This window comes from Thermobia domestica, chromosome 1 (assembly GCF_964235325.1).
Source record: "Thermobia domestica chromosome 1, izTheDome1.hap1.1, whole genome shotgun sequence".
In the NCBI taxonomy this organism is placed as follows: Eukaryota; Metazoa; Arthropoda; class Insecta; order Zygentoma; family Lepismatidae; genus Thermobia; species Thermobia domestica.
In genome coordinates, this window is record NC_137454.1 from 193,556,266 (window position 1) to 193,574,090 (window position 17,825).

At 35.9% G+C, this 17,825-nt stretch overlaps 1 long non-coding RNA gene across 1 annotated transcript; it reads left to right on the forward strand.

Moving 5' to 3' along the window:
- The first annotated feature begins 1,189 nt into the window (after nt 1–1,189).
- LOC145666924 (uncharacterized) lies at nt 1,190–16,857 on the forward strand. Its single transcript, XR_014127840.1, has 3 exons — nt 1,190–1,349; nt 12,914–13,019; nt 16,631–16,857. It is a non-coding gene; the product is annotated as an uncharacterized LOC145666924 (long non-coding RNA).
- Nucleotides 16,858–17,825: the final 968 nt, after the last annotated feature.

The following is a 17,825-nucleotide window of genomic DNA, read 5'->3' on the forward strand; positions in this document are numbered from 1 at the left end:
CAGCAAACTTCACCTTTTGCAGGACTTTTGAATAATATGCTTATAAGGGTGGTCCTTATTTATATGGAGAAAAATAAATTTTGGATTTTTTTAGACCGAAGTTTCTCAAAGTGTGCTCCGCGGAACCCCAAGGCTCCTAAGAGGTGATCAAAGGCTTTGCGAGATACTTGGGAATGTATCACACGAAACTTACAAAATAAAATAGCTATCTCAAAAAAGAATACTTACCTCAATGAAACAACATTCTCAGATTGCTCTTGGTTGGAACATGTTTATGGTGCTTCACATACTGTGAAATCCTTAGTCAACACTGAATCTCTGTGTGCAGTGACGGATCCAGGACGGACTTCCTGGGGGGCTGTGGGTTGTAACAATGCTACTTAGAGCTATTTTTAAGAGCTCCAAACTCTGGAATGGATTTTATTTATACATAAAATAAGAAAATTTCCTCTTCTGGGGGGGATCGCCCCCTGGATCCACCCCTTTCCCTGTGTATTTTGAATTTGTTGCTTTCTGATAACTACCAGTTGTGAGAAAAACACAATTTACTTCGCATCACGTAACACTGTATTTCAAAATGTTTACTGACAGTTTCTCTACATTCGGAAATCAGTAACTCTTTCGTCAAAGTTTACATTCCACTGATTTGGGCCCAGAAAAGTTTAAAGTATATCTAAAAACATTTTTCCTCCCATGGATTTTACCTTCCATCCCTACCTACGTCATTTCTGGAGGGAATAAATCAATAGGCTTCGCCAAAGTGTACAAAATTCCCGGTAGATGTTCATAATAACCAGATAACCCTTTTCCATTAACAACTCAGGTGCTCTGCACTAAATTTCATATTTCTCATAGTTGTTTCGCTGGAAATGTATTTCCTTTATAAGCACGAGTAGAGTATGTAGGAATTTGAATTTTTTCTGTGTTACATACTATTTTCAGATTTCTATACGACAATTTATGCAGACATACGCATTTTAAAATATTCATCCAGATACATATTATTGAGATACATGACTTGAAATATATCACTTGAAAATTTCCGTTGTAATTTGCCGATTGTTGTTCAATACTAAAAGTTGTTTGTTTCTTGCAAGTACGTGTTTCAGTACAATAAAAGGATCTCTGGCCGAAATTTGGGACATTGATAAAGAGTATAAAGTGAAAATTGTGAACCATCGTCTCCTGGTGTACAAAATCTGACGTGCAGGCTGTGCCTTATTCACCGAATGTGAATCCAGCAAAAGATCTGTTGGTAATTGAAATCAGATCCGGAGAAGGCAATACAAATGAAGAAGAAGAAGAATCGACATCAACTCGAAATGAATCCCGTGGAAAAACAAGGACGCGTAAGTATCATAAAAGTTATTTGTTTCTTGGATTCACTGACATCAGTAACTATTTGTCGCAGTGTGTTATATGTAGAAAAATGTCCCTCAACAGTTCCATGTTTCCTGCGTGTTGCCATTTTCAGTCGTGGTATCACAATATGCCAATTGAATATTTCCAACGGAAGCGCTAAGAATTGTTACAGGCCCAAGAATTAATATTGCAAGTGTCTTACACTGAGAATGAAAATGTCATGGAAGCATCTTATTTGGAAAGTTACAGAGTCGCGCGGGCGGGAGAGGGGCATGCTATTGGAGAACAATTCAATAAAACTCTGTGTTATGGCCATGGCTAAGTACATGCTAAAGCATGATAAAGCATGTAAAGACATTGCTGTTGTACACTTCACATCAAAAAAATTGCGACAGCTAACGCCGTGAAGTTAGGCCACCCAATATACACCTTCTTATCCCATAATCGTGTCAGGAAAAGAAACCCCCTTTCTCTCCTCCTTTCTTCTCTCTCATACTAAAATTAGCTAACAACATGAGCGCAATTCTGATTGCAAACTACACATGTATTAGTTTCGATAAAATGAAATAACAAAACCGAGACGAAACAAGATTCATAAGTTGATATAGGGAGAAACTGACACACATACAATAAAAAGTTGAAACCAATAGATGTCTATTACACAGAGATTCAAATAATGAAGCAGAGAGAGAGAGAGAGAGAGAGAGAGAGAGAAAAGAAGAAGAAGAAGAAAAAGAAAAGGGAGAACAGATAAAACTGTGGAATTCAAACGTAGTAAGAAAAGAACCTATTCCGTTTCCAGAAATCCAACAGTAATATAGGAATAACGTTTGTTTTCATATATTTTTTCAGAACTATTCTAATATGTAGAGGATGTTTTAAACATTCATTATGCTGCTTTCATAATGGATAGCATACTCAATTTCCAGTAGAAGTGTAGATCTCCGAGACACATTTAGGATAATGTCAAAAGTTTATCACACATGCTTTATTTCCGCGTGGTTCGATTGCTAATTCGGTAGTGTTCATTGGACGTACTGATCCAAAATACACTCTAATATACACGGTAGATAGCGTTGGTCATATCCTCCATTTCAGACTACTAATGCAAACTGAACAAAAAAAGAAACGAAACGAAAAGAAAAAGAAAGAAAGAAAGAAAGAGAAAATTGAAGAATGCTATTTTAGTGCTAATTTTTTATCAGAAATACCCTATATTAAAAGTCCAAACTGTATCGTAATGAAAAGTTACAAATATTCGAAAGCAAAAGTTTATGTTCCTCATAGATGTAGCGTGTTTCAAATTTCAACGTGAATAAAACACATTGAATTATAGAATGGAAACAAATTTTCTGTCGAACTAGTACTCGTATAAATAAAATTGTTTTCAAATAACCAAAGGGGTTACCATTTTCTAGTCTTTTCCGAAGACTTATCTCTTCCGAACATTGATTTCATCTCTTCCGCATATAACGTAATATCCACAGATAGAATGAACACGTTAAGAGTTCAAACGGATCATCGTGTCAGTCGGATGATGTAGAACACCACTCGGTCGAGGATTCAAATCCGTAGTGACCCGGTAATTTGGCTGATACTCGGTAACCCAGAGGATACAAAAGAGATTTTACTTATTTCTGTGCGTTTAAACAGTATTTCTCTCAGAGATGACCAGGACTGGAGATGTTATCCCCAGAGCACGAAAAACAGGACGCCGAAGTTCCCAGTTAATTAGATACTCCAGACCAGGTATATCGAGCTCTTGCTCCGTTTTAACTTCGGAACTTGAAGTTAGTGTGTGTGAGAGAGGGGGAGAAGTGAAAGATGCAAAGATAGAATAGGGAAACGTCAAGAAAGAGAGAGAGAGGGAACGAATATAAATATGAAACATACTTATCATTGCAGTGTATGATGTAGAACGCACACACTCTTTACTCGAATTATCGCCAGTGATGCTTTGTAAGTTCCCCATCAGAAGATGAATCTCTGTTTGCAGCCATTATTTTATACGAAAAAATCATAATACCTGTCCCATTTTATGAGCCGTCCCAACTTATACAACTCTCCCCTATATGCAAGGGCGCCCATCAGGGAGGGCAAGGTGGGGCGTCTCCCCCTAGAGGAAATTGTACTTCGCAATATCGAAAATCCAATAGAATTTTTAGAATAGTTACAGCAAAATTTGAAACTATATATGAAATGTCGCTTTTTCTTGTCCCCCCTGGAAACCACAACATGGGCGCCCTTGCCTATATGTTATATACGTCCATCTGTATGTGAGTTCCTGACCGTCTTTATACAGTTCTTTGTTTCGTACGGAAAGTACGTTTATTCAGAACACTTTTACGGAAAGTACGTATAAAAGATACTTTTTCAGTTATACGTTTGCTGCAGAATGTTACATAGAGTTGTATGTTCATTCCAAAAATTACAGGGAATATGCTTGCAACTTATTCTTTTACATACGCCACATACGTTTTCTTTTCAGCGTGACATTGAATCCATATCAGAAAATCGTTTTTGCTTCTATACCGTCAAGAGACAGATGTACGGACATATCAGTGCTATAACATTTTACTTATCCATAGCATAGTTCTTAATTCTAAAATTGAAGTGTTGTTTAGAAAATGAGCAAAGTATCCTATTTTAGGTGAAATCGATACATCAAAATCCCATAACGAGGGAGAAAATTTGGTGAACAAAACAGAAAATAAAGGTGTATAAGATTATTTATCATTATTATATTGCTAATGTGGTTACTTTCTGTCAGTTCCGTATAAGTAAGAAAGAGCAAATTCTTCTTCAGCCTAGGCAGCAAAATAACTTACTTCGCTATTTCAAGTATCCTAATAAGATTCTTGATCAAATTTATTTCTAATTACTATCAATTAACAAATAATAATAACAATAAAACTTGTACGGTATTTTCTCTTCCTTGAGTTCCCACTTTTCTTTGATTTGTTTTCAAATGAACAACAAATAAGATAGAAACCAGCAGCATTCTGTAAATTCTAACGGAGTCTGTTAACACATTCTTCTGCGTAATTTTTGTGTTTGGCAAAGATAAATAAAAACAACAGCAAAGGAAACCTCTTTGAAATTCTTTATAAGTTAAAATGTTCCTTTTCTGATGACCTGGAGAGCTAACAACACTGAATATTTGGCGTTACTGTGTAAGCAATAAATTCTGTGAATTCAGTCCACTACACTCTAATTATCCAATTTTCTTTTGGGTATGTATTTCTTTTCACGAATACTACGACTGCCAAGACGCATTACTGAATGCCTCTTCTCTTCTTCATTTACCTACATATTTCTTTTGTAAATGATAAATTTACTATGTTGTATTCTGCTATCAATGACACTGCTTTCAACATCAACTTCTTCGTTTAATACCACATGAATTTTTATGGCAGATTTAATTGTACAGGAATGTATTTTGTGTATTAATTGATTGTATTGTATTGATTTGAATATCCCTGTATATATCCAAGGAATTTTATCAGCTGAAAGAACACGTAGGACCCATATACTTTTAATTGTTAAGACTCAGACAAAAAAACATTTGGACAGACCAAGAGGAGGATGAAAGGATAATATAAAGCAGAAACTTAAGAGAAATGCAGCTAATAACTATTCTGAATAATTGAATTGACTATTATAGAATCTACTGACAACTTTTTATTTCTATAGCGATGAACCTTTGAGGTTAGTTCAAAGCTTTGGAATTATTTTTTACTAGCGGAAGTTCCCGTTCTTCGCACGGGAAAAATAATGTTTAATCAAAATCTTTACAGAAATGCCTGAAATACAGGGCGTTTCAAAACAACACCGACAACGTTTGGGAGATGATTTCCGACAAAAAATATAGACCAACCTAAGTGTATAAATGCTTCCTTTCGGCACCATGAAGAGCCTAAAATTTATAGGTAAAATACAAAAGCAGTCACAAGTCGAGAACAAAACGTCAGATCGAAATCGGATAAAAGGAAATGTCCATTATTTTTAGCCGTAGACGTCATTAATGCACAACTGAACGTGATCTCTGGGCGGCGCAAAGGTGACCCCCAAAGAAACCTTAAAATTCCTGGCGTACTTTATCAAAAGTTGAATGAGGAAAATAGAAAAAAAAAACTACTAAGTACAATATTTTAACAAACAAAACTTGTAGTACCTAGTTCAAATTAGATCAACAGTGTTAGAATTCGAAAATGAAGTTCCACTTTAAAATTCTACAACCATGAAAATAAATTCGAACTATGGGGAAAATCTGGCAACCAACTTGAAAATTTTGTGAAACATGATTGCTAAAAAAACAGAAAGTCCCAACATTCTTGCAGATGAGGTCCTAAACTTGTATTGAAAATTTAGAGAAATTAAGAAAAAGGAGGAAAAGAGCTTCAAGCTCTCCTAGCTACTAGCCTGAGACTATGGTTAGAACAAGTAGCTGTATGTGGTGAGGTTTTTTAGGATACATTATTGAATTTAAAAGTTATAGGACCCCTCACACAGACTCTGTAATTTTAGTACAAATGTTGAAATTATATTTCAAATTACAGTTCGCGTAGAGATAAAGAAAAAGAGAGAGAATGTTTGTAGCTCTTTTATGGTTTAGTAAAAACAGTTCTTTTTGTTTTAGAAATATTAATAGACATTTTTGATGTAAAGTGCTGGTTGAAAGCTCTAGTCAATTTTCTAATTTAATTTGTTGCTCTCTCCATAATCTTGCACTATGCTGTTCCTATTCTCCTCTAGTCTTAAGAATTTACCTTTGGTTTCAAGAGCCGTTGAAATAAAAGAAGAAGAAATTTTAAACAATTCTTTTTAAGAAAGTTTCCTGGACAATCACTGAACTGTGTGGAAAAATAATATTGAGAGTTGAAATCTAGTGTGTTTACTTTACAAAATTGTTTCGGAGTATGTTGGGAACATGCTCTTTGAGTAATTAATTTGCTGGAAAGAGATGAATTGCAGCTTAAAATTTTGCGCTTTAAAACACTTTCGATATAGCACGTAATCAAAAGTAGCATTTGGCCCTCTTTGTCTCGTGTATACGCCTATGGTTGCGGCCATCCATGTACAATTGTTCCACTATCTTATATACATCTTAACCCTTGGAGTACCAAGATATAAATTTTACTTAAATGCCCAAAATGGGGTCAATTTGACCCCATAGGTTTTTGTGACTCTAAGGCCAACAAAGAGATCAAATAATATTCTGTTGTTACAATACAAGCAATGAACATACGTATATTGTAAAGAGGAAAATCTACCACATAAGAGAAACTAACTAAATGAGGTTGGCGCCAAAACTCGCTTGCACAAAAATGCCATGCCCTCAGCGCCATCTACATTTGGCGGGATGATTTTTTTTTCCTCCTCTCGGAATATGACTGGAAATTCTTTTATTCTATGATTGACCAAACTGGGGTCATTTTTGACCCCATTTTCCGTTTCTGTAAATAAAAAGACAAATTAGACTCTACGATACTTGTTAAGTCTTGATCCCGGCGAAATTAAAATACCGCTAATTTTACAGTAATTATGTGATATCTTGAAATAGATAAAAGATAATTGAAATATGAAACAAGAGCGCCCTAGACAATATTATTTTACCATTATCACAAGTCACCTAGTGGCTTTCCGTTTTCAGCTGTTTAGAAACGCGAAAATAAATGCCGATTTTCAAAATGGCTCGAAATCAAAAGCAGATAAGTGAGTCGTGATAACGGTTTCTCATGTAAAATAATATTGTCCAGGGTGCTCTTGTTCCACATTTCGATTACTTTTTATCTATTTGAAGATATCACACAATTACTGTAAAATTAGCAGTATTTTAATTTCGTCGGGATGAAGCCTCTTCAGTGTACAAAATTATTCAAGAGACCCTTATAGAATTATTCCTAGAAGACCATTACAGCATATTTTTTTTAATGCAATAAAAAAATAGATGTCTCGCTGGGGTCAAATTGACCCCATCTTGGTACTCTAAGGGTTAATAACACAAAATTTTAATAAAGATAGTTTTAGCGGTGTTTTTTTTCTTTAAGACAAGTCAGCTTAGTCTCGTCTCAGCATCGTCTCAAATTATAAGTGCTTGTCTCTGTCTCGGTGTCATCTCGAGCAAATTTTGGCATGTTGAGTCTCGGTCTCGTGTCAATTTATAAACGTCCATCCCGTTCTCGGTCTTCTTCCGGAAATTCGAGACGAGATGAAACTGTGACCGAGATTGTATTATCACAATTAGGAATTAAAATTATGAGGAGAATGATACAAAATAAAAATTTAATTTCTATATGTCTACTATCGAAATATCAGACGTTTAGATGAAAGGTGATGAAATGTATACATATACTTATACGTACAATTTTGAACTCAAAGTTATACAGTTAACTTGAAACACTACATTAATATTTCCGTAATCGATATTATAAAAGTTTAGTTGTATTTATTGTTTTCGTTGTACCATTAGTACATTTCTCGATTAATGTAAATATGTTTGTGAAATCTAAAATGTCCTTTGCTTTCTTTCTTTTTTTTAAAAAAAAAAGTCTGTCATGTTAACCTTATTCAAATACGAGAAAAAATGACTGCATCATATGCCACAAATGAACCTTATCATCCCTCGGCCTTTGTGGAACGATTTTTATTTTTTAACTTTACGAAATGTTTTTCGGTGTTCAAAGCCTTCGAAAACTTAAGAAGGGAAGAAAGAAATCTCCTCAAAATTGAGAAGAGACAGAGAGTGCTAGGCCTCTTGAGTTTTCAAGCAAGCGTCTATTTACCAACCGAAGATTTCGTGTAATTCGAAACCCTAGTGCTCTCTGCCGTAGAAGAGGAATGAACAGAGATGGTAATTCACAGGCCAAGAGAAGGACAGAGGGAGGTTAATTGAAGCCTTACAGAAACGTTTACTTAAAACTCATCTTCTTTAAAAAAAGAAACTTGGATTCAGAAGTGGTCAGCTGCAACACTGAAACCTTACTCCCAATCTAAACTGGAAGTGTTGCACGTTAATGAACGCTATTTAATCTAATATTTTTAAGTGTCTAAGAACATGAATACATAAGATGTTTATTATTTATTTTGTTCTAAGAAACACTAAATTATCATCCCCTTTTCCATCAAAAGAACCTCCTCTAACTATATGTATATATACTTAAAAAAAAAAAACATTGCCCTATAAGATGCTTATCTATCATCCAGGAACACGTAAATTTAAGTAAGCATGGTAAAGGCAAGTATTCTACGAAGTAACACTGACGTCCAGCAAGCGTACTAGAATATTAGTATCTGCTTCTCGCTCTCGAAGTTAATGAACGAAAACTTAATTACAAAAGAATACAAAAAAAAAACTTAACACTTAAATTACGTTAGTGTAATACGCAGAAAGGAATAATAAGGTAGATTAGCGATGCAAAAGTGGTGGGAGATAAAAACCTTGGGAAGGGGCGAGAGAGGACATAATTTTCCCGTCTATTTTTTTTTCCAATTGTGTGATTCTTTTTTAATCTATACATTTTAATATTCGAGAATGAAGTTGTGAACGCAATGAAAAAAGTAGAATATTCCCTGTACTATATCGACAATTTTCCAATTATGTGTGTAAAATAATTGCCATAAACAAACTCTGGGGAAATTTTTAGCTGGTATCCCAATACTGAATTAACATAATTTAACTGTTACCCAGTGTTTATGAAACCTAATTGTTACATAAATAAAATGAACTTTTGAGATATATATTTCCTTACGTTGAGTTCTTTGCTTAATATTTGATCAAAATTAAGTTACACTATAAATTTCCTGTGGAATAGATTGTTCACTGGTACGAATAGTTTTCTGGTATGACCCAAAGTTATATGAGCTTACAATGGACAAAACAGTGCAGTACGTAGATTTCCTTTTGCTGTTCCTTTCTTCTCAATTTGTCACTTCGTTACTCATTTACAACTGGGCGATTGCCATTCATGTCCTTTAGCCAAGAGTGCATGATCCCAGGAAACCAAACATCTGGTTTCATTTCATGTTCATTAATTTATTATTAGAGGTACCGTGTGGAACTGTGTAACATGAACACCTAGTAATACACAGTATATACGTAGTTAGTTTACATATAGCCCACAAAACTCCAGGTTAACATTTAACAGCAAATCACCTGGAACATGCCGGTTATAGCTACTAAAGATTTTGATATTAGCTTTTTAAACTACACCCTTCAATTTCCGTGGTTTTTCTTTCAGGAAAATTTCTCCAGAGTTCCGTTATAGCTACGTGGGTTAATGACTCAGATTTCTATACGGGGTATCCGGGTATGACTCATGCAGAAGTATAGTATAAGATTCCACACAGCGTTTTCATTTGCGTTGGAATGCAACGGTACATAGTACCGGCAACTTATTTCTGAACTTATACAAAATACGATTTATCTAGCCGTTTCTTTTATTTTTGTATTTATGAAAAGAATTTTCAATTTAAACCGATTTCAAGAATGAAACAACAATATATTATACACATTTAAATGGCAATATGATCAATGAAACAATTTATTATGATCAATTTGCTACCACCACCTGCTTAGATTTTGACGCTTGCCTTCGCAGCCGCTAACATTCATTTTAAATGAAACAGAAGCAGTTGGTGGTTTCCGTGAGTATCTTGAGAAAAATAAAGTTTTGGACAACCCATTTCCTTTAAAACACACTTTTACTATTAAATGTAATACGTTCCAGCAAATGAAAAATGAAATAAAATCTTTCAGTCTTGCGTTCCATAGTTTTACGACCGTGTAGACTAAAAGAGACAGTGATTACGAGAATGAATGAAATGATGGAATGAAGAAAGTGGAAGAACCGAGCAAACCCATGCATACGATGTTTGTCCACCACAAGGTCCAGTTGATGCGAGCTGAGGTCGAACCAGGAATCCCACGTTACCGAGGTGAACACTCTGTCACTGAACCATTGCGGTCCCATCTTCCAGCAAATGTGAAAGTGAGTTCTCATAGATTAACCTTAAAGCAACTTAATTTATATCAAATATGTGGACTCGTGGCTGCTCCGAAGTCATCATTCTACATTTGATACCAAAAGCAAGAACGAAGGTAGAGACGACAAGGGCATGTCAGACGATATGTTAAAAGTGCGAAAGTTGCTCTGATAACATATTTATGGTGAGTCCAAGCATGTTTTCTTCCAGAAAAAAGGAAAAAAATCTGGCTTCACCTTTAATGTTTCGTGTTGAATGAGCAAAAGCATGCAAACCCTCCAGAAATACTCCGGGAAACTTATAAGATAGTCATAAAGTTTAGTGGTTGCATTAATGCATGGAAAATATTGTAAATCCATAGGCTAATAAACCCGCAAAGGGTCTGAAAGAAACACAGGCTTTGATCTGATCTCATCACTCATAGAATATGAAACAAATCATTATATATAGCGTACTCCTCATGTGCGTGTGTACTGTTCGGCCATTCACCATGATTGAAGACTATGGAAGTGTTGAAGGAGTTATCAAGTTTCAGCCAATTTTACATAACAAAGAACTGGTGAAGTCCTTTTGTTTGCATTTCGTTTTCTTTTGGCAAAGTATAGAACATAAACAGGTCTTCATATACTCCTACAAAAGATCACAAAGGGGGAAAAGCTTCTTCATCTTTCGACTGATGGTAAAAATATATCAGAAGTAAAAGGATAACTGGAGATAATAAAAAAAAATAGAGAGAGAACAACAGATTATCTTCTTGTTTGTTGTGTACATGTGTTATGGAAAGATGGAAAAGAAGGAAAAAAAGAAAAGGGAATCTAAATAATATTTATGTTGGCTTCATTTACTGAGGTCTGTTTCGTAGCCGCTTCTAACGACAACACCCATTTTGTAGCACACAAGAGTGACTGGCATCGTTGCTCGCTTCCACTGAGACAAAAGACTGCCGACATGCGTCGTGCACACCTTCAGGGATATACAAATAACAAAAGAGTAATAAATGCGGACAGTGCCAACACATTGTAGTATATATACATATACATATACGTATATTTATGTATATATGTTAGTGTGCGTGTGTGCGTTAGCAGAGTCTACATGTACGTATATACGAATATGTGAATAGTAGAGATTTTATTTTCTCTGCGTCTACGAGAGTGTGACCCACATTAGCTTTTGAATTATGGCACATGTTATACTGAATGCCATGCGGCGATTGTATGCAAAAGCTTTTGCAAGAAGATGTTTAGCAGCGTTTTTCTATTGAGTTCAAAGTGATAATGCCTGCCTTATATGGTTAACGACTTAATGGGGACCCCATTTGTCCTCCAAACACTGCAGGACAATTAATTTTTCTTTGGTCGATTATACACCTTCTCATTCTCCTTCTATTCAGGAGAATGAGTAGAAGGTGTAGCTTTTTTTTTTTTTTTTTAGTGTTCTTTTGCAGGTGGTCTTTCAATTTTACATGTTTACTGATGTAACACTACACAGGTAACACTACAAGCCTTAGTCTTAACATTTTATGCTCTTAACATTGCATCCACACGCCTTGCTCACAACAGATACAAGGTAGCTTCCCGATATTCTCAATGTCTAAACATTATTATTTGAAATGAAATGAAACCTTTCAGTTTAAAGTCCTACAATTATGTCCTTTAAGCTAAGGGAGACGGTTGATTAAGGCAGGTGAATTATGATGAAATGACCGGTGGAATGCTAATGTGGGAGGAAACAGGAGTACCCTGAGTAAACTCATGGACACGATGTTGTCCATCAGAACTTACGTGGTTGAGGATCAAACCAGGAACCCCATGCACCAGAGGTAAGCGTTCTACCACTGAACCACCGTGCAGCACCATTACTTAAGTGAATCATAACCGAAAGTCGTGATTTGTGAAATGATGCTTCATATCCAACTGTCCGCGCGGGTCGGGAAGACAAATATTTAAGATTACTTCTGAAACTCCTATTAACATTCCTTAGATTAACATTTTTCCTAGTTGTTGTTTTTTTTTTTTTTAAGTCTTATGGTTATGATGCTAAGTTAAATGAGACGGATGATTAATGAATTTTACGCCCCACGGTTATGCCGGTTAGGCTAAAGGAGACGGTGATGATGAGAGATGAGTGAAATGGTGCAATGAAGAAAGCGGGAGGAAACGGGAGAACCCCGAGAAAACCCACGAGCACGGTGCTTGTCCACCACAAAGTTCACTTGGCGGGGGCTGGGATCGAACCCGGGACCCCAAGCACCAGAGGTGAACGCTCTACCACTGAGCCACCGCGCCCCCACAACTTCAATATTATACACATCTATATAATTTAACTTTAAAGGGGCTATAAAGTATCAAAATTTTTAAAATTTGAAATTCTTGAACCTATTTGACTCCTAACTGCAGCTTTTTATTTGTATTTTATGTCAATAATAGTGAAAAACATTTATTTTCTTGAGACAATTTTTTTCTTCTGTTTTCTTAGTAAATAATAGGAGACGAAATCTTGGTGGATACAAAGCAACCATTCTTTTGGTCCAAATGGTTACTGATATTCGTATCTTGAATTTTAGGAGAGATTGCAGTGGTTCATTATTAAAGCGTTCATCTCTTCTCTGCGTGGGATCCCTGGTTCGATCACAGCTGGCGCCAAGTGAGCCTTGTAGGGGACAGTGTTGGGTAAGTTACTTGTAAAAATGTAACGCGTTACAAGTTACTTTACTTTCTCTTAAAATGTAACGCGTTAGTAACGCGTTACTTGCCTCAAAAAAGTAACTGTTACTTTACTTCGAAAGTAACGCGTTACTAACGCGTTACTTTTAGGTCCGAAACTTTGAATATGTGGAAAAAATCTTATTACTTCAGTTTTCCGTACTGCTATTAGTACCGCTATTATTATTATTATTATTATTATTATTATTATTATTATTATTATTATTATTATTATTATTATTATTATTATTATTACACTGTGTATAAACATGAAAGATAGGCGGTTTATACATGAATACTAAAAAAGTAGTTGATTGTCAACCTCGGTAGTCGTGAAGTCTAGGAGTAAAGGACATTGTTCACGAGCTTCTGAATTTGGGTGAGGGTCTAGGTTGAGTATTCGGGCTCGAGCCAAACGTTGTTAAAAGTTATAGGGCACTGGCCAAATATCTTCAAAACTTCTCGGCCCGGGTTTAGAATTGTCAACGACTCGAGCAGATCGGCTCACAGCTCACTCACTACCGACTCAAACCAAGAAGTGAGCTGAGCCAACAACTCACCCAACCGAGTCGGCTAGAGCCCTTCGCTCAGTTGAATCGAACCGAGCAGATGGCTTATCCCAACCAAGCCAGCTCGAGTCGATGGTTCACCCCAAGCGAGGCGGCTCGAGCCATCGGCTTAGTTAAGCCGAGCCGAGCTAAGCTTGTTATAAAAAATCTCTTGTAGTCTCGCTATCGAGACGAAACGAGATGCGAGCAGTGTCCCCTCTCGTGAGCAACACTAAAAGTATTCCATATTACTGCTTAGCTTACATTTCTCATGGCTTTCGCTTTCCAGTGTAATCAGCCCATGATTTCAAAGCGAGTTAAAAGAGCGAGCCGCTTATCAAACTCGACGCCAAAAACAGTGTATCGGTTCGGAACTCGACTCGAGAATATTACTTTTGACTCGACTCGAAACTCGACTTGGATTCGAGTCGAGTTTTAGCTTGACTCATGCCCAACCCTATGCGTTAGAAAAAATGGTTGTTTATTATTATTCTGCTAAACTAATTATATAATAACGACAATGTTGCTATGTAAAATAAAAATATAGAATATAGAGAAACATTACACTACAACTGACGAAATGAGAACACATGAACTGGGGGTGAATCAAAATTGCCAATAACTCTAAAATCGATACATGCTTTTTAAAGCTGTTTGTTCCAAACTCTACAATCAACGGGACTTTAGGATATGCAAACTGATCTAAAAGAACCCTAATATTACATACCATCAACATTACATCAATAAAGTAGGCCTGCTCATCAGAACACCGTTTATTCATATTAAACCCTTACTGAATGTCGTTCATTATGGCACCCTAATTGTTGATAAATATTTCCCGCCGGGGCACCACTTTACTTTTAAATTCTGTTCAACAGTGGCGTACTTACGATTTTGTTTCGGTGGGGTTTTGCCTGAAAATGTGAAAATTCTGCAAGATATTTTATATACTTTACTATAGTAAATGTGCCACTGTGTTCACCACCATCTTCAGCTTTTAAGAAAAAGTATTCTTTCAAATGTTCGAACGATCAAATATTTTCGTTCTCCATCTTTATAAAAACAACACCATTCAAAGTAAAATAGACTACCAGTACCATTGCACTCGTAGTTCACTCACTGAATGTATTGATTTGGAGCTGTCAAAATCTAAGACAAAATCTTCCAGGTGCTTGCAATCAGTACACGTGATTTTCCTGAGGCTGTTCTCATCTTCCAAAAGCAGCAAGTGGCACTATATTTTATGTAAATAAACAAATCAAATTGTATCTATGAATGTATTTGCAAGCCTACCAACGTAAAGTTCGTAAGGCGAAACGGGAAAATGCACATCGAGATTAATATTAAAATTAATATTAAAAGTGATAACGGGTTTTACATGGTAATTTCATTGCTAGAGGTCATAAGGCGAAACGGGAAAAGGCGAACAGTGCAGGAATTGTCGGTCACTGACATTGTTCATGCTCCATTGTTCCATTCTGAGAAATTCACTTACAGGAAAGAAACATTTGTTTCCGAAAAAATATACATATATTGTAGTTACTCATCCGAAATGTAACGCGAAAAAGTAACGCAAACTAGGTACGTTACTTAAAAATTTGTAACGCGTTACCGTTACAGTTACTTTGGAAAAAAATGTAACGCGTTACTAGGAAACGTTACTGAAAAAGTAACGCGTTACTTGCGTTACGTTACTTCCCAAGACTGGGGACAAATACTGTATGCGTGGATTTTCTTGGGTTCTCTCATTTTCTTCCACTTTCTTTATTTCACCATTTCATTCATTTCTCATCACCACCGTCTCCTTTAGCCTACAAAGTATAACTGTGGGACGTAAAACTGAAATATTTCATTTCAATTTTCACTTCTGAATTTTAGGAAATACAGTAAAACATGTCTAAGTTCACCATCATCTGTTACATTGAAAAGTGGACAACTGTCAGAAATTAAATATATTTCTATCTATATATATAAAAGAGAACGCACAAAATCCTTTGTCCGCTCATCACGCTAATACGGCTGAACCGATTTCTTTCATTTTTGGGGGGTTGTTAGGATTTGGACCCTAGATGGTTTTTATCATATCACTTTAATTTTCAATTACCAGTGTCTTGAGATAATTGACCAATCAGGTGTCAATACGTACAAAAAATCCTTTGTCCGCTCATCACGCTAATACGGCTGAACCGATTTCTTTCATTTTTGGGGGGTTGTTAGGATGTGGACCCTAGATGTTTTTTATCATATCACTTTAATTTTCAATTACCAGTGTCTTGAGATAATTGACCATTCAGGTGTCCATAAGTACAAATCCTTTGTTATTAGTTCATCATAGGTATAAAAATAAACGTATTTATATGCAACCCGCATGACCCTGTGACTCGGCGGGTTAACATAACTGACAGGCGCTATAATGTTAACATTAGTGCAATCTTCTATGGTTTTTATCATATCACTTGAAAGCGAAAAAGTAAAAATTATCTAAGTAACAAAGTTTATTGCGTTCCGGGATGACCGCAGCGAAGCGGGGCGGGTTGGGGTGACCGCAGCGAAGCGGGGCGGGTTAACATAAATGACAGGCGATATAATGTTAACATTAGTGCAATCTTCTATGGTTTTTATCATATCACTTGAAAGCGAAAAAGTAAAAATTATCTAAGTAACAAAGTTTATTGCGTTCCGGGGTGACCGCAGCGAAGCGGGGTGAACGCTGCTAGTTTTAAAATAAATTTAATTTAGAGTGTAATAGAAGCACTTCCAATTCAGAACTAATTATTAATTACCTTTTAGTTTGTATATATAGAAAATAGTTGTAATTCTTTGTATAATATACTTGTCCGGTTATCTTATTTTAATTCCTTTTTAGCACTTTGCAACGTGAATTATGTAGCTTTATTTCCAAGTCAATTTCTATGTAGATTTTAGCTAATTTTGCTACAGATGTGTGTAAAAAAAGAAAGAAAAGAAAAAAAACCAGAGCTCATTTATTGTTCACTGCTAATCTATCTTGTTTTATTCTTGTCCTTACAGGCAAAGAAGTCAATCACTGCTATTTCCATCTCCTGCTAGTTTGTGAAGCATCGTGATTTCAGGATGTGCGCTATGAATAATGCGAAGGGGCAAAGTCAGAACTATATGCCGTCAATCTGATGCCATCAAGTTCCTTGATTTTTGAGCAGTATGGTTTTGTATTAGTCTGTTACAACAGGGTGCGCTTTCCGGTCACAAATGCAGGATATTTCCATGAAAATATATGATATAACAACATACATATTAAAAAAAAAGCTAAGAAAATCTATCGGTCATTTAGTTTTTTCTCAGCTAATGATTTCTCTGAGATTGCTTTTGTCGAGACTGCTTTGGGATATAAAGTTCCCTACCCTTGGATGTTTTGAGCTGCATACCCCTTAAAGTATATTTTATCTAAGCTCTCAAAGTATTTTTTTAATTTGGCGTATATTCCGTATTCTTTATACGTATATTAATAATTTAGCATTTTTCACAAGCACAGAAGGCCGCAGGTTCCCCACCCTTGCTGCAGATGATACTCGAATTCCTGTCTGACATAATGTCCTGATTATGAACATGCTTCCCACTCAACTATATCAATCTTGTATGTGTGTTGCGGAAAAGAAATCGAGTTATGAGATGTCTCAGTAATTCTCTGATCAATTTCCTTGTTTCTTGGAATTTGGTGAAAGGGAAAGCTGGCGCATTGTCTTTCGCTTGTTTTGCTACAATGTGCCGCTATCTATGAAGTGACACGAGCGGAATAGTAATTGTGTAGCTTAAGATTGTGTTTATGTGTGTCTAGAGGAAGCCTTGCGTGGAGCGTAATAGAAAGACAATGGTTGTTTGACCCGCTGAACCATATGTTAAGATTGCAAGCATTATTTATAGCTGTTGGAGCCACACGTTACTAAAACTGGTTTTCTTTTCATTCTAAAATCACCGCATGAGATGAATACGTAATGAAGACATCAAATCAATCTACGTGAATTCATTTATGTTTCTTTTTTTCTTTTTTAAAAAATAGATATTGCATCTTGTGTTCTACACACGCCCGCCCAGAGGGCAATTTCTCCGTTAATCGTGTGGCATTTTCTCGAACAATGCAACCTCAGTAAAAGAAGTGCAATGATCACTTATTTCTTTCTCGAAATTTTACTTTCTCATACGCATTTTATTATTCGTTCTAGCTTTTACTTTTGTTTAATTAATTACG